We start from the raw sequence: 17869 nt of genomic DNA, 5'->3' as shown, positions 1-17869 counted from the left end.
TGTTGTTTAGTCACTCAGTTGTGTCTGACTCTTTGTTACCCCATGGACTGTAGCCCACCAGGCTCCTCTGTCCGTGGGACTTCCCAGGCAAGAACACTGGAGTGGGTTGCCATTTCCTCCTCCAGGAGGTCTTCCCGACCCAGGGATTGAACCCGCATCTCCTGTGGCTCCTGCATAGCTGGTGGGTTCTTTACCACTGAGTAACCAGGAAAGCCCCTTCTTGCCTGATGCTTGTACCTCAATCCCGTTTCCCACTCAGCTGTCATTGTCCCGACGAGAGCATCATAAGCTGGGTCATGGGAGCAAGTAGAGATGGCATCTCAGTTAAGGCAATACCATGCTCTTGATGCTGAGTCTGACCTCTGTACCCAGGACAGAAAAAAATCTCAGAGGCTGAACTCTGGGTGAACTAGAAAAGAATAGCTTTATTGCTTTGCCAGGCAAAGGGGTTTGCCCCAACGGGCTAATGCCTTCAAAACTCTGACCCCATCTGGAGGGAGTAGTGAAGAATTGTATGGTATTGGTTCACAGAGGGCATGACCAGCTCATGGACACCCTCCTGATGGCTTGGCAGTGAGGGAAGTGGGGTCAGCATCATCAACTTTCTGGTTCCAAGCCATCCGGGGCCTCCGTGTTTGTGGGCAGAAAGCAGCTAACTTCTCCTATGTAGCGGGGGTTTCAGTATCTGCAGAAAGCTCCAAGATATCTTCCTGTGTATCCCTTGAGGGGAACCAGGGCCGGGCTCCAAGTCTGCCCTACTGTTTCTTGACGGCTCTTTCCTGGTTTCTGCACCCCCTCCCTTCCCTGATTGGCAGCTGTTTGAACCTTCCTGTTGGAACTCAGGGAAGGTCATGGAGGCTGAATGAAGCCTAATTCCTGTAATCAAGAAACGGGGGACACAGACGTCTTTTGTGCCCAGGAGCCCCACAGGGTCCTGCTCCGTCTCACTCTCATCTCCTTGGATGACCCTCATATCCTTCATGTCCAGCTTTATCCGTATTCCTCTGCGATCAGAACCCTTTGTAGGACACGTGAAACAAACTTCTTTCCTCCAAGGCAGGGCTCTCTCTCGTCAGCTGGTGAAAATGTGGCACCCAGCAGCTCACGGGACCTTCCTAGTGCTGTGCTTCCCCCGAAGTGAAGGTTCAGGATGGCCTAGTTCAGTGTTCGAGGCAACTTCACAGAGAGAACCGCCGGGCAGACTCACCAAACTCCAGGGTGCTGTTTGCGGCCAGGCCGGTAGGAGCAAGAGTGTGGCCGGAGGGGCGCTGGGTGCTGGCTGCAGGGGGGCCCTGTGCGGGGCAGGGAGGGGCAGGCACGGAGCGTCTCCCTTTCCAGGTCCCTGGGCTCCGGCTGCACTGGTTTCGGGGAGCTCCCCCTACATCAGCTGCAAACCCGCTGGAAACCAAGGCAGCTGAGTTCTGCTTCCCGTTCCTCACATGCACATTTCTGTGGACTGAAACGACCCCAAAGTCACAATAAGGCTTTCAAGCTAAACCCTCTATGCAACAGTAAACATCCCTCAGATAATGACAGTCATTCTCTTCCTTGCAAATAAAATGGAAGGAAAAATTAGCAGATAAGGTTTCAGATCCTGATCCATGACCTCATAACATAGATGTACTTACTTAAAATGTCCCCCTTTGCCTTCCACTAAGGAAGCATCTTCTCCCTTTCATTCTTGACTTTGGTCAAAGAACTGAAATGGTGAGAAAAAAAAAATGATGAAAATCCTGTTCATTTAGGAGTCAGGGATCCCGTGTTATCAGAGCAGATGGATAGCCTACCGATTAGATGGTTTTACAAGAACTGCAAACTTAACTCTACAAAGCTCTCTTCATTTAGGAAAACTCACACTTAGCGCTGCTCTCCCGATCCACACCACCCTAGCCTTCCCCTCTGTGTCACACATCTGCTCTCTGCGTCTGCATCTCCATTCCTGCTCCGTGTGTGGGTTCATCTTTACCATTTTTCTAGATTCCAAATATATGCGCTAATGTACAATATTTGTTTTTCTCTTTCTGGCTTACTTCATTCCGCACGTAGTATTACAGGTCAACACAAAGCAGAAAAGACCCAGAAAACCTCACATGTTTCTTGATGTATGTACCGCGGTGATAAAGGAAGTGACGACTACTCCCATCTCTAGAATGGCCACTCTGCCAGCTGCTCTGTATACACGGTGGACAGTGCGCTTGCGATCTGGCAAGGTGACCACGGCCACCCTGCCCCTCAGAAGGAAACCAGGGATCGCCCCCGCACCGCCCCGCTCAGGGCAGCAGAGCCCTGAAGCGACACAGAGGCAAAGCTGGAGCTACATTCATGTCTGTGCAGCTTCAGAGTGCACTGTTTCCGTTCCGCTGTGCTAATTCGTGCAGGTGGATCGGAGGCAACCTCGGCTTCCCATCCTCCACACAGACGTCACATCCACACAGCCCATGATGCCCAGAGGACAGGCACAGAGCAAACTCACCACTGCCTGTCCCCAGAGACACCAGCCCTCCCATTTCCAGCCACACTCGCTGTTTCACCCTAGAGCAGGAGACCCCGTTTGCAAGCCCTGGAAGGCCCCCCATGCCCGCCTCCCCTGTGTACACTCACACAGGTCTACACTCGGCCCTTCTCCAGGGGCATGACCTTCACCTGTGCAAGGTCATTGCTCTCATGGGTGGGAAAGTGTGAGTCGGGAACATTAGGCTTCATGATCTTGAGCTTGTAGTGGCTGAATTGTAATAAACTGGGGTAAGTCTGTCTTGTTTTTGGGAATAAATATGTTGCACTTTATCCATGGCTTGGATCACGGGCAGAGTATAGGCGGTAGAGTGCCAGCAGCTGGAAAGGTTTGACCCCACAGTAAATGCAGCGTGTTTGATCCAGAGCCTTCCGTATAAATATGTGAAGTGTTTATGTGGCCCATCGGTTGCCGTTAGGGCACCGATAAACCCCATAGGTGGCAGAGTTGGGGACGCAGCCACACTGGTGTCTGTAAACGAGGCATTTATTCAGGGTGTCTCTCCAGTCTGCTGCTTCGGGAACCTCTTCTCCGTCTTCCATTCATGAAGTGAACAGTGTTTCTGATCAATACTTAGAGATCAATTGAATGATATCATTACAAGAAAAAAAGCAAATGAGATCCAATGCAAATATGTCAATTCTAGTAATAAACCTACTCTGTGATTCCCACAATTGCTTGTCCCCAAATGTAAAAACAACGTGATTAAACATCCTTTTAACTTCTGTTTGCCAGCGAACACCAGGTCCGGAGTATGCTCCACCCACTCCCTAGATGCAGAAAGACCCAGTCTTTTTGTAAGAGTGGAGCCTCCTTCCGTCCGATCCCACTGACCAAAGAGCTGCCTTTGCCAGCAGGTTGAGGTAACATCCCCCAGGCCCCCAGCATCTAAGAATCTCTGCGGAGTTTCCAAAGAGCCACCCTGTTCTCTCCATCTTTCAACAAAATGCAGTCATAAAGCAACCATGTCCTTAGTTTTCTAGAATTTCTCAGACTGCAATTTGATTTTTAGCCCCTAAACTTGCTGACAAAGGTCCATCTAGTCAAAGCTGTGGTTTTTCCAGTAGTCATGTATGGATATGAGAGCTGGACCATAAAGAAGGCTAAACACCGAAGAACTGATGCATTCGGATTGTGGTAAGGATGTGAGAGCTGGACCCTAAAGAAGGCTGAGCACCAAAGAATTGATGCTTTTGAAGTGTGGTGTTGGAGAAGACTCTTGAGAGTCCCTTGGACTACAAGGAGATCCAACCAGTCCATCCTAGAGACCAGTCCTGGGTGTTCATTGGAAGGACTGATGCTGAATCTGAAGCTCCAATACTTTGGCCACCTGATGCAAAGAGCTGACTCATTGGAAAAGACTCTGATGCTGGAAAAGATTGAGGGCAGGAGGAGAAGGGGGTGACAGAGGATGAGATGGTTGGATGGCATCACCGACTCAATGGACATGAGTTTTAGCAAAATCCAGGAAATAGTGAAAGGCAAGGAAGCCTGGCATGCTACAATCTGTGGGGTCACGAAGAATCGGACATAACTTAGCAACTAAACAACAAAATTTGACATTTCAAAACCTTGCTTACTATACAGCTCAATCCTCTGTTCCTAACCATCCATACCAATTTCTACTGCCCTCAGCAGGAAAGAGCTCATTTACAAGGAGGGCTCTCCAGGATCTTAACATGAAGACAGCAACTGCCACATACACGTCCTGCTCCCCACTTTCCGCTCAAGCCAAACACTTTGGGTGCTTCCACCCCAGTTCTCTCCTCTTATTTCCCTTTCTTATCCCAACTACAACTGTCTAATCATCTGTCAGAGGAAGAGAGGATACGCATGCCTGGAGCACCCTCGCCCCGGGGACTGTCCTCTCTGTACTGTGACTCGGTCACCTTTCCAGCTTGAACTGAGGGCCCCCTGTGCTCCATGGGGCCGCAAAGAGTCCAACATGGCTGAGCGACTGAACAACAACCCGTATTCCATGCACAACAATACATTCTGGCTCAGTGATCATGTAAATTACAGCATTTGGACATGTTCCCAAATACTGTGAAATGGAGAAAGAGAAAAACTGTGGCCACGAATTTAGTAGGTGCACTAAGAAAAGCTACAATGATAAACCTTAGTTTACTATAGGCAGATAAAAGGTGGTAGTCATTTGCAACCCCACTAAATCAGAAAGGCTTGAGAGATCCCAAAGGAAATGAAGGGCAAGGTGAACTCTTATCAAAACCAAATTTTCAATTCCAGGGAACTTGAGGACTTTTAAGATAAAAATTACAGTTGGACCATCGCACTTCAATTCACACATTTCTTTGTTTTAACTTTTTCATCTGTGAAATACAGTACCATCTTCCTACTTAATGACGTTATAAAATAATCAGTGAGACATGATAAATTTGAATTATTTGTGCACACCCTGAATCTCCAGTAAATAATGGAGGAAGGAGAGGGGGAAATCAGAAAGCATCCATGGGTAATAGAAGCAGGAGCCATAATCACCAGGTGTTTGTAGGGAACTAATCATTCCATAGACAACTTGATTGCTTTTGTGATGGAATTACAAGATTTACAGATGAAAGCAATGCAGCTGATGTATGTCTAGAAGGACGACTGCAATATAATACATTTGATACAGTGTAGCACAAAATCCCGCTTGCAAAATACATCTGTGTAGGTTGGGATTGTCACAGAACAGAAAGCCAAGGAGAGGCTGCCAAGAAATTAGTAAGAACAGATAGAACTGCTTCTTTGGAGCCTCTTGTAACCCTGACTGACAACAAAGATGACCTTGGATTTGATGCTGAAAAATCTGTTTAAAAACCAACAGTCAAGGGATAGTCAAACATGTCACCCTTGCTAAATATTTGGAACTACCAAAGGGGTACCAAAAAATGATAAAACCATGGATCACGGACCACAGATTCTTGAGCAAAAACCTTAAAGTTTTATCAACTCTGGCAAACACATATTTTTTGTTTTCCAGAAATAATATCTCTCATGCATGTGCTCAATCACTAAGTCGTGTCCAACTCTTTGCGCATCCATGGACTGCAGCCCACCAGGCTCCTCTGTCCATGGGATTTCCCAGGCAAGAATACTGGAGTGGGTTGCATTTCCCCCTCTAGGGCAATCTTCCCGACTCAGAGATCCAACCCACGTCTCCCGCGTCTCCTGCATTGGCAGGCGGATTCCTTACCACCTGAGCCACGGGGGAAGCCCAGTATCTCTCATGAGCTACTAGTAAAACTGGAAAAGTAGCTCTAATCATAATGTAGCATTTATGGAGTGCCTGTTGTATGCCAGATAGTGACTTAAGCATCTCTTCACGGGGCTTCCCTTGTCACTCACCACTGAAGAATCTGCCTGCAATGCAGGAGCCGTAGGAGACTCTGGTTTGAACCCTGGGTCATGAAGGTCCCCTGGAGGAGGGTATAGCAGCCCACTCCAATATTCTTGCCCAGAGAATCCCATGGACAGAGGAGCCTGGAGGGCTGCAGTCCATGGGGTCGCACAAAGTCGGACATGACTGAAGCGACTTAGCACGCCTGCAGGCATGCACCTCTCATGACTGAGACCCACGAGGCGGGTCCTGCTTCCACGTGCTGTGTGGATACTGTTGGTGTCCTGCCCTGGCCTCCTCCACTGCTGAGCATCAAGGCTTCCAGTTGCCAGGATACCCGTTCCTACTCCACTGGCCTTGACCCTGCTGGAGCCTCTGTTCCCGGGAGGTTATTCCTCCCCAGCTCTGCCTCCCGCAAAGACAACCTGCACCCAGCTAACACAGGGACACCAGGCTGGTTCTGGGGTTCTTGTCTCAAAATGGGTCCAGCTTTGCACACCACCTCTCTGCAGAGCTCCCCTTGGAATCAGAGGGAACGCAGACTCTAGCTGAGACCACATCATTGCCCCAGCCTGTCCGGCTTCTTCCCTGCTTCCTTTTCTCCTGAGACTATCCCCTCGGGCAACCAAGTGCATCCAAATCTCTCTGCTTCTGGAGAACCAAATTCAGAATGGAGCTGGCAGAGGAGGAAAGGGAGCCTCAGGAAGGGTCGGTAACTAGGTGCTGGGTCGTACTGTGAACTGGCAGAGCCAGAGTCTAGCCCGGGCTGCCCTCTAGGACCCGCATGCCCGGAGGGAACAAGGCTGTCTGACAGGGTGGTCAGGGACAAGAAGGGTGCTGACCATGCCTGAGCCCTGCTCCACCCACCCTGGGCCCTACCGCCTTCACACTTCAGGCAGGTTCATCACCCGAGGCCATAAATTGCCATTTGACCGCATTTGGGCCTGTTGAGTTTCTGTCCCTTGCAACCAAGAATCTGGAGGCAGCATCCCTGACGTGAGTAGGGAGGCCAGGGGTGAAGCATTAGCTTGTTTCCGAGACAAGGTAACAAGCTTGTTCTCAGACACATTTAGGTGGAGGTGCCCAAGGAGAGAAGAGATGTCCACAAGAACGCTTTCCTAAGAGAAGAGTTGATGATGTGGATGAGACAGAGCGGGACCCGACAGGGACGAGGACCCCACGGCTTGGCAGAAAATTGAGAACCTGTGAAGACAGAGGAAAACAGTCAAAGGAGACCAAATAATAAGAATGCACTCATTAACCATAGTCAAGGACCTTCAGTTCTTTCTCAAGGACTATAGATGATATTCTGAGCCATATCGTGTGAGCTGTCTTATAGATACTGAAACCCCAGGTGGACGGGATAACTACGTGATGACCAGACCGTACCCAGGACACGAGCTGCCACACTCTGAGAACTGACCACAAACAAATGGGAAAAAATGGACCCTGGAACTGAAGATTAGGTGTACCTAAAACAACCAGCAAGATGCTGATCAGACCATCGATGACCAATCTGAAGGCGACTGTCGGAGACGAGTGTGCTGTTTCTGGATGTAGCTCCGCTTCTCCCGCACTCCGTCTGTAAAAGCTCCTGCCCCATTAGTTGGGGGCTGGGTGGGGGGAGTCAGGCTTCAGACAGATGTCTGCCCGCCTCCCTCCCTAGTTCCCGGCGTCTGAAATAGAGCAGACTGTCCTTTCCACCATCCTGGCCTGTTTAGCGGCTTTTGGGCAGCAGGAAGCCAGACCCCACCACACCTCTTTCACTAACAGAAAAAGGAAATAAATCCTGAACTGGGTACTGATGATTTGCACCAAAATAAAGATACAGAAGTGGATGCACGTGTGTGCTCAGACATGTCTGACTCTGTGGGACCCCATGGACTATAGCCCGCCAGGCTCCTCTGTCCATGGGATTCTCCGGGCAAGGATACTGGAGTGGTTGCCATGCCCTTCTCCAGGGGAATCTTCCCGACCCAGGGATTAAACCCGGGTCCTCTGAATCTCCTGCATTGGCAGGCAGTCTCTACCATGGCACCACCTGAGAAGCCCACAGAGGGGAACATTCCTAGATAATTTTTCAGGTGCTGAGAGTAGGCAGGGCTGTCAGATTCTATAAATAAAAATAGAGATGGCACCTAGTTTCAAGTGTGTTTCTTATTCAAAATCTTTGTGCTTCAAGACACTCTGTGCACGGAATCTGTGGAGCTGCTAAAGGAGAAAGAAAAAGAGTGATGGGATCTAGACGTGACTTTACTAAATGTGCCGATCAATTATCAGAGAATTAATTCAATACCTTTACACCATGAAACCTCTGCACCTGCTGTTATGTCTCTGGATTTAGTGTACCAGCATCTCCAGTGTATCCTGGTTCATAGTTGACGGGAACTTGAATAGAAATTTGTACCCTACTGTTGTGTGAAAATTGTGTAAATCTTAATTATGTCGAGTTGGTTCATAATGTCTTTCAGGTCTACTGTATTCTACTTCTCTCTACACTCATTCTATTAATTTTGGAGGATTTGATATTGAAATTCCAACTAAAAATCTTAATTTATCTACTTAAAACAAGCAATTGTAGTATATAGTGGAACTATATGTAATTTTGCTCTGTATTTTCTATGTCTCCTATAAATATGTTATCATATTTTCATAACTTAAAAAAGAAAGAGAAAAACAAGGAGAAAAGAAAAAACAAATAAAATATTTTAATGATTCCTCTGATAAGATATTCAGATCCTTCCATTTATATAGGTTTCTATTGATGTTTCTTGGTAAAAAATGTTTATTATTTTCTACATTGTTTCAGTTCAGTTCAGTTCAGTAGCTCAGTCGTGTCCGACATCTTGCGACCCCATGAATCGCAGCACGCCAGGCCTCCCTGCCCATCACCAACTCCTGGAGTTCACTCAGGCTCACGTCCATCGAGTCAGTGATGCCATCCAGCCATCTAACCCTCTGTTTTCCCCTTCTCCTCCTGCCCCCAATCCCTCCCAGCATCAGAGTCTTCTCCAATGAGTCAACACTTTGCATGAGGTGGCCAAAGTACTGGAGTTTCAGCTTCAGCATCATTCCCTCCAAAGAAATCCCAGGGCCGATCACCTTCAGAATGGACTGGTTGGATCTCCTTGCAGTCCAAGGGACTCTCAAGAGTCTTCTCCAACACCACAGTTCAAAAGCATCAATTCTTCAGCGCTCAGCTTTACAGTTGCACAAATTTTGTACAAAAGTACTTTACATTTTATGCTCTTCTAAATGAGCATAAAATACCTTCCTCCTCTTTTCTAACCAATGACCCCCCTCATCCAGAATCTTTTCAGTCTCTGCTTTGCCCAAACTGAACAGAAGCCCTCATTCTTGACTCTGCCAAATTTCTCAACCATTGCTGCTTATTCACACCCAGATCTGTGGTAAACTTCTCAAACTATTTATACTTATCAACGCTCTGGCTGGCGGCATCTGGCTCCATCTCCACCAGGAGGGGTGCATTGCACCAGTGAACATGCGTGAATTCCTCTCTCCCAGTTAGGGGCTTATTCCCCACTCATCATGACTTCTCAAGAGCATGTGACATGACTGGTGTATTTCTTCTGAAATCTGGGGCTGCCTGACTTCTGTGACCCTGAGTTACCTTGGCTCAACCGTGACCTCTTTGGCTCTCACTTCTCTATCTCTTTATTGACTTTTCTTCCTCTTCCCCCCTCAAACTTCTTCTTAAACATGAACATTTCCCTGAGCTAATTCCTGCATCTCTTACCAGTTTGTTCCTTTTTTTTTTTCCCCCTTCACTAACAAATTCACCCAGTAGCACCACTTCCCCCTCTAAGACACTGAGAAAGAGTTCCATTTTTACTTGAGCATTTAAATTCAACCCACCCAGCCCGGGATGGGGATGGTAAATGTCCCTCCTGTTTCCTTATTTCTGTTAATGGCACCTGCCTCCTCTCCATCATTCACACCAGAAGCTCTTCAGTCGCCTTGGACTCTGTTCTGTTTGTTCCTTCGGGCCGAGTAGTTGCCGTGCCTGGTCCATTTTTTCCCCATCTATCTATCTCAGTGAAGGACAGGTGAGCCTGGCATGCTGTGGTCCAAAGGGTCACAGAGCCGGACACAACTGAGCAACTGAACAGAAACAACAAATCTCATATCTATCCCTTCCTTTCCCGTCTAGTCCACTTGAAAATGGCAACCCACGCCCGTATTCTTGCCTGGAGAGTCCCGCAGACAGAGGAGCCTGGTGGGCTACAGTCCTTAGGGTCTCAAAGAGTCAGACCCGACTGAGCGACTAAGAACACCTATCACTTCCAGAACCCAGATCTCTCCACCGCGTGGACACTGAGCCACTTTCACTCGCTTTCTTCCTAACACTCTGTTCTTTTAATGCATTTTACACAATAGCAGGTTTAATGCCCTAGTGCATTGCTTTCTAGATCATGTTCCTTGCCCATGCCTGGTTAGCTAGGAGGTAGACTGGGTATGGAAAAGCTGAGCTGAGATTCCTGGTGAAGACAGAGTATCCACCAGGTCTGAGCATCCAGTCTGCCAGCTCAGGAAGGGTGATGGAGACTGGACTTTTCTAGCACTTGGAAATGTGAGTCCACAATTCGGAAGCAACCAGAAGACTATCTGAAGGCAGGCCAAGTGTACGTGGAGGGTGCAAGCCATTCCCTCTGATGCCCAGCCCTGCCCACGACGGTGAGAGGGCATGGACGCAGTCAGCACCCCCTAGAAACCGGTGGGTTCCCGCAGAGGGCTGGCAAGCTGCTGGGAGATATGGCTGCAGACACTCAATGTTGATTCAGGAACAGATCGGGGCTGGTTGGCAGAGAGCCAACACTCTGCAAAGGCTGTGCTACGTGAGGGGTAGCCTGGAAACACAGTACAATACACTTCAGGGGAGTGTTTGCCAAGCTCAGAACAGGAATGAGAACAAAGCTGGATGGTGAGCAGGCGAACTGCTGAATGAGGACTTCGTCCACGCCCCCAGCCCAACCCCAGTGGGGGAAGGTGGACCAGGGGACCTGTCATTCAACACCTGCCCCTATTTAGAAAGAAGCGGGAAGCCAGGACCGGTCAGAAACCTATAGCCCCTAACCCTTCCCTGCAGGGTATCGTCCGAATTCCTTAGCCTTTCAAAAGCAATCCCCCCAGAACTGAGATGCATTTATCTTTCTCATCTGGATTCCAGCTTTTCCCTTTACTTCTTCCCTATTTTAGTCAACCCCTTAAACCGTCGAATATACATTTGAACTTTTCCGTAATACTTAACTGTATCTGATCCATCCCGACATCATCCGCCCTTTAAAAACAAGGTCTACGCACCCTTTCCCCGAAGAGATCTTTCTTGATCAAACTTTGCCCATTGTATCTCCCTTACCTGGGCTCCCAAAGCAGCACCTCCCTTACCTGGGCTTCCAAAGCAGCACCTCCCTTACCTGGGCTCCCAAAGCACCTGTTTTCTAACTTCTTTCTCAGTTCACCACGTGTGTATCACATCGAGGGGCTCATCCATCTGTGCTGCTTATGGCAGGATTCCCCAACCAGAGTGCGAGGTCCTTGAGATCAGGAAACCTCCCGTGTTTGCCTTGGTGCCTCCTACAGTTCTTACAATGAGGTTGCTTACCTACATAGGTAATTGTTAAATATTTCATGGTCACCATCTCCTTTAAAATGCTTAGGCCCAAGAAGGAAGAATTTTTTTTTCTCTGCCTTCCTGTTTTCGCCGTACATTTTGTGAGTTCCTCTCATTTACATTCCTCTTCCGATAAAAGCACTTGCCATAGTAGCAGTCTTGCCTGGTGATGCTCAGTCTCTGGTAATAAAAGGATGGATGCAGATGTCTTGGCGGAAGTGAAAATGCATATACTGACAATCAAAAAGCCAATACGCTGGGGAAATACACCAAATGATTCTTTTTCTTTTTTTTTTTTTTCCCTCTGAGTCTTTATTTAAAGGTCTTCTCCAAAAGATAAATATTGTCCCTCATTGACTGTGTATTTCCAATTTGTTGGAAGCTTTAGGGTTTTGCTTTCTGAGTTTGTTTGCTTTTTCACACAAACCCAAGAGCTTTGAACAAGGGAATCTACCAGGTCTGCAAGAATCCCTGATAGCTGAATACAACTTGTTTTTTTCCTTCCTTCAAGATGAGAAGCCCAGGGTGAAATGAGGCTCATCTGGAGAGAGAATTATAATCACTAGACAGACAAGACTTTTTTTCCCCCTCAATAAAACACTGCATGGGAGTTAGCACATGTTGTCCTGTTTCTGGGCTCCTCCAGTGGTCAAGTGGTAGATGCGAGTTCAATCCCTGTGTTGGGAAAACCCCCTGGAGAAGGAAATGGCAACCCACTCCAGTATTCTTGCCTGGAGAATTCCATGGACAGAGGAGCCTGGCGGGCTACAGTTCGTGGGGTTGCAAAGATTCAGACACGACTGAGCGACTAACACTCCCACTTTCACCCACCCGGGGCCCTGTGGATTCCTCTGCCCGACCCGCCCTACACAGTGAGTGGAGGAACCTCATAGCATCACCGCAGGCTTGCTTTCTCCACCTCCCCACAGCCAGGCAGACTGAGGAGCTCTCTTGATCTCCTAAGAACATCTGACCTCCAAATGCTAAGCTTCCCTGGGGCATTCATTCTAAGAGGCAGCCTGTGTTCCTTTTGGCTTTTCAAAATGAGCTGAGTTCCTTGCTGGTGGAGAAAAACAGGAACATATTGACAGATTGATTTCTTTTCATAGATTGATTCCCATTCTAACAGAAAGTCTGTGCTGTTCGGAAGAAACACAGGGTACCTATTTGCTGAATTTGACGTCTGCGTTTCCAGGGCTCTTGTCATTTTCAAGAGGGACACTCAGTCTGACTGAGGTGGAGGAGAGAGGCCCGTCCCACATTTTTCTCCCAGTTCATTGCTTTTCACACGGATGGCCCCTGCCTCTTCTCACCTCTTCATATTGTGGAATTGATTTGGACTTTCTTTCTCCATTGATTGCTGCATTTTTGTTAGTTTCCCTGCATTTGCCAGTTCAGAATCTGCCCGTGGCGAACATCATTTGTCCAAATGAGCTCCCCTTTGGGAGAAAGGAGGCCACGTCAGGTCATGCAAAAATGAGAATGTTTTTGTTGGTGTAACCGTGTCTCCCCCGCCCCCATGCAGGTACATCCACGTCAGGAACCATCATGACTAATTACAGGGTCAGCTCAAGGCGTCGAGTTGTGCAATCGGGGCCCACACACGCCAAAACGATGTTTTTATTTGCTTGTTTTGTTCCAGTGATTTTGCTTATGTAATTGCTACCAAGCTGAACCTTCCTGAACATTGTTTACTCCACACCTTAACTTCATAAATGAGTCTGGATCAACCCTTTAGGTCAAAAGATGAGAAGATCCCTAATTTCCAGCATTTCCAGGCTGTCTGTTCTCCATGGAAAACGATTGCCTCAGAAGACAATGGTTCTGTCCCAACCTCTGCCGTGACACACACCAAAATACAAACCAGCGCCTGGCAACTTGCAAAATGCTTCAGCACAAAAATGTTCCCATTTTGTTTTTAAAGGAAGATTGCACAAAGACATTAAAAACAATTGTCTGATGTAGCGTGTCTTGCTCAACTTCATTTGACATGGTCAATAAATTTGTGGAGAAAATCAGTGTATTAAGAACTATACATTTTCCTTATTTCCAAGAATATTGATTGTGACAAGAGACTGGATATGTATTTGTAGGCACCAGGAAGGTTTGGGAAGGGTCCTTCTGGCAATAAGGTCCTCCATGAGGTCTGCCAGGCTGCTCTGTCTGTGGGATTCTCCAGGCAAGAATACTGGAGTGGGTTGCCATGCCCTCCTCCAGGGGATCTTCCCGACCCAGGGATCAACTCAGCTCTCCCACATTGCAGGCAGATTTTTGACCATCTGAACCACCAGGGAAGCTCTACAAAGCATGAAATGGCAAATGGCTAAAGTTAGAGTTTTTGCAACAGAAAACAGTGCAGTTTATTTGCACCCTCTAAAGGCCCAGCGAATGGAAGGTGTCCCAGGGGAGGCTTGTCCTGACACCTCAGGGAAACAGGGGTACAGCAGGTAAGACTCTCCAAATATTCCCCCAGACAAGTCTCGGGTAAATTTTCCCAAAGTTCCTACAGATGGAGAACTATAGGAAACTAAGAAATTAGATCAACTGCACATTGCATGTAAAAGGCACAGTGAGGAAAAGAAGGAGTTGCCTCCATACCCGGCTCTGAAAGCGAGCCCTGAATTCAGACGCTGGTGGGACACAGCCTGGCCATCAGGACAGGCCAGCAGTAGGCAGGCCAGGGGCCTCAGAAGTGGCCGTGAGCAGGAGGGGGCGGACAGGGCCCGGAGGAGGGGCCGCCCCAGGGACGCGGGGCACCGCTGCCCCACGGTGCCAGAGGAGCCCGGAAAGCCTGGACCCGGGGCCCTGGTGAGCGCCGTCCTCTGCAGCCGGGCCGTCTCACTTAGGCGACTTGCGGACTTACCTTAGGGGGGACCTTCTCAGGGGAAAGACCCTTCCTCTCCTAGCACTACAAGCCCTGCGCCGAACACCATGTCACCAGGAATATCATCCCGTGTGTGTCTTCTCTGGGGTTGAGTCTGAGAAAATGGTGTTCCCCAGCCTTGCAAACCAACTGCAGGCATACCTTCAGATGCGGGTGTTCAGTTCCAGACCACTGCAATAAAGCCAACATCACAGTAAAACAAACACCGCAATAAAGGGAATCACACAAATGTTTTGCTTTCCTGGTGCATATAAAAGCTTCATTTACAAGGGATGGCCACCTAGGAGGTGTGCAATAGCATTGTATCTAAAAAGCATGTACATACTTTAATTAAAAGATACTTCATTGCTTAGAAATGCTAACCACCATCGGGGCTTCAGCAGAGCGCAGTGCACGTGGGTGCTCGTTGCTTCGTGTCCGATCTTTTGTGACCCTGTGGACGGCAGCCCGCCAGGCTCCTCTGTCCATGGGATTCTCCAAGCAAGAATACTGGAGCAGGTTGCCATGCCCTCTTGCAGGGGATCTTCCCAACCCAGGGATCAAACCTGCATCTCCTGCGTCTGCTGCATTGCAGGCGGATTCTTTACCGCCGAGCCACCAGGGAAGCCTGCAACGTGTAGTCGTAACATCAAAGGTCATTGATCACAGATTGCCAAAACAAATACAATAATAATAATGAAAAAGTTTGAAACATCACACGAATTACCAAAAGATGATGCAGAGACACCAAGTGAACAAATACTGTTGGACAAACGGCACTGAGAGACTTCCTAGAGGCAGGGTTGGCCCAAACCCTCAATTTGAAGAAAGTAGGCAACATCTTTTTTTTTTTGGCCTCATGGCAGAGCATGCAGGATCTTAGTTCCCTGCCAGGAATCAAACCTGGTCACGGGAGCAGGTCTCCCAGGAGTGTTATGTAAACCATTAAGTCTCTCGGTCCCTGGTTAGCCTGTTTCTGGAATAAAAGAGGGAACACTGTGACTTTGCCTGCAGACTTCATTCTTGCTGCAATATTTCCTCTCTGCGTGGCTGTCCCTCAAACATTTTCTTGTCCACCCCTGAAGGAGTGTTTAGACGTGTCCTTCCTAACCCCTCCCCGTGACCTGTTCTGGTCACAGATACGCTGCACGTGCTGTGCGCTGTGGCCATTTGAAGGCCCACAGACTGCGGTCAAATCTCAGGGGCTTTCTGTCCATCGAGGATCAATTGTCACCTCCTGGGAACCACATTGCCCTGTTGGAGATGCATGTTCTACCAAATTCATGACTTCCCTGTCCCGTTTTTAAGAAGAGGTGTGTGGAGAGCGTTTGAAATTCTCGTTCCAGTTTCCAATGAGCAATTCTTAATACACGATCTTCCTGCTCTTAAAACTCTGAGATGATCCCGTGTTTCCCTGTGAAAGGAAAGGTCAGCCTCTTCCCATGGAGATCTGAAGGGTGTGAAATTCGATGCTGGCGGCCACACCTGCCCTTGGACGTGGGTTGGGAGGGGGGGAGGAGGGAAGGACACGTGATGTGAAGTGGGTGCCAGGTGACAAGCAGCGTCAGGCATGTTCCATCATAAGCAGGAAAGGAAATGCACTGTTCATAGGCAGATAAAGGAATATCTGCCTATCTCAGGGGTTCTGCTGGTGGTGTTGCAAATAAATGACATACTACTTTTTCAAAAAATCTACTGAAGTGCAGGTGATTTATAATGTTGTATTAATTCCTGCTGCATAGTGAAGTCACTCAGTTATACATATATACATTTCTTTTAAAAATATTTTTTCCATATGGTTTATATAGGATAGCTTCCCTGGTGGCTCAGATGGTAAAGTGTCTGCCTGCAATGCGGGAGACCTGGATTCGATCCGATCCCTGGGTCGGGAAGATCCCCTGGAGAAGGAAATGGCAACGCACTCCTGTGCTGTTGCCTGGAAAACTCCATGGACGGAGTTGACTGGTAGGCTACAGTCCACGGGATCGCAGAGTCGTACACGACTGGGCAACTTCCCTTATACAGGACACTGAATATAGTTCCCTGTGCTCTACAGAGGGACCTTCTTTATCCCTTCTACATGCAAAACCTTACATCTGCAGACCCCAACCTCCCCCTCCACGCCTCCCCCAAAACCCTCCCCCTTGGCAACCATCAGTCAGTTCTCTACATCTGTGATTCTGTTTACAGAATTTAACATAAAAACAGACCTCCAGCATCTCAGCACCGCTCAGTGTGGGAACTCTCCCGCCTTCTGCAGGGGAAGCAGCCCCACGTCGCTGTTTCCGTGGAGAGGTCAGCCCCACCGGGCACAGAGCGTTTTCCCAGGGACCCACAGTCTACCTTAGGCGGGTGCCCCTGAAGCCATTTGGCACCTGTGTTTGAGCGTCGGCCAGGTGTCCGTCCAGCAGACGGCTGGAGCCATCAGCATGTGTCTGGGAGCCAGTGTGTACACTACCTCGGAGCGTTAAGCCAAACCATCCGCCTCGTGCAGTTTGCAGATGCGGCTCTGACAGCATCTCTTCCTCCTCCCGGGAGGAGTGAGAGGCTGTGCCATCCTGCCCAGCGCCCCTAGTGCTGCCTGAGCCACGTGAAGGGTCAGAGCGAGGGGCTCCGGGGCTCTTACAAAGTGCTAGAAGGAGAGGCTGGGGAGGGCACGTCCTTGGAGCACTCCTCCCAGCAGGTGAGCGCCATCTGATGCTCCTGGGATCCCCAGCATGCTCCCTACAGGTCACACCCAGGGCTCCGCAGGGTGGATCCTCCGGCAGACATGTCGCAATGGGGAAAGTAAGGGTGGGGGATGGCTTTCTGCATTCCCCATCCTCTCCCACCATAAGGATGCAAACTGATCCACAAGGCAGAGTTACTTCTCACTTGGCCTTGTTCATTCAGATGTCTTTACACTCTGGTGAACTGATTCTGAAAGAGATGAGCGGATCCCAATGCACAAAACTTTTAAGTTTGGACTTTCCTTCCTCGGTTGACTGGAGCAAATCCAGCCTGCGGCGCTGCCCCCATCCTAATGCGTGGTCAGCAGAAACAATGGCGCCCAGGGTGGCCGGCTCACAGGCAGGACCTGAGGTCCAGGCTTGGCCATCAGCTGCAAGACCACCGCACTGATTTGTCTTTCTACTTCTGGGCCGCGTTCAGAGCAGTGAGTGGGGAAGCCGCCCAACGGGATGCTGGCTGCAGAAATGACTGAATGCAACTCCCGAGTTCCTACTTTTTATACAAGAAGTAGAAGCAGCCGCAATGGCTAAGAGTGAGAGCTGGGTGCTATGAGACAGACTCTTCCTGGATTCTCTTGGCAGGCCAGTGAAAAAGGTAAACACACATGATACCCCATTAACATGGAGTAATGGCAACCTTTAGAACTGACTCATTTGTTTTCTCAACAGTGTGTTCGAGGGCAGGGAGTGCAGAGATGAACCCGCTGGGCAAGGTTGAGTGGAACCACTGAGGGTCTCTGGTGAGGCGGGGGTGGGGAGTTGTTGTTCTCAGCCTGGGAGGTGAGCGATCGTT

The 17869-nt window shown here is 48.9% G+C and overlaps 1 long non-coding RNA gene across 3 annotated transcripts; it reads right to left on the bottom strand.

The window, feature by feature from the left end:
* Positions 1 to 399: 399 nt before the first annotated feature.
* Positions 400 to 14917, bottom strand: LOC112578394. 3 transcript variants are annotated; one of them, XR_006543967.2, is made up of 4 exons: positions 14694 to 14917; positions 11288 to 14539; positions 1629 to 1699; positions 400 to 1456 (listed from the first exon to the last, which is right to left on the bottom strand). It is a non-coding gene; the product is annotated as an uncharacterized LOC112578394 (long non-coding RNA). The 3 variants fall into 3 exon arrangements; XR_006543966.2 differs by having other exon boundaries at positions 400 to 1699; XR_006639882.1 differs by having other exon boundaries at positions 400 to 1699; positions 14732 to 14917.
* Between the last annotated feature and the right edge of the window lie 2952 nt (positions 14918 to 17869).

The sequence above is a fragment of the Bubalus bubalis genome, chromosome 13 (genome assembly GCF_019923935.1).
Source record: "Bubalus bubalis isolate 160015118507 breed Murrah chromosome 13, NDDB_SH_1, whole genome shotgun sequence".
Classification (NCBI taxonomy): Eukaryota; Metazoa; Chordata; class Mammalia; order Artiodactyla; family Bovidae; genus Bubalus; species Bubalus bubalis.
The sequence above is the reverse complement of the archived record's forward strand: the minus strand, read 5'-3'. Positions and strand labels throughout refer to the sequence as shown.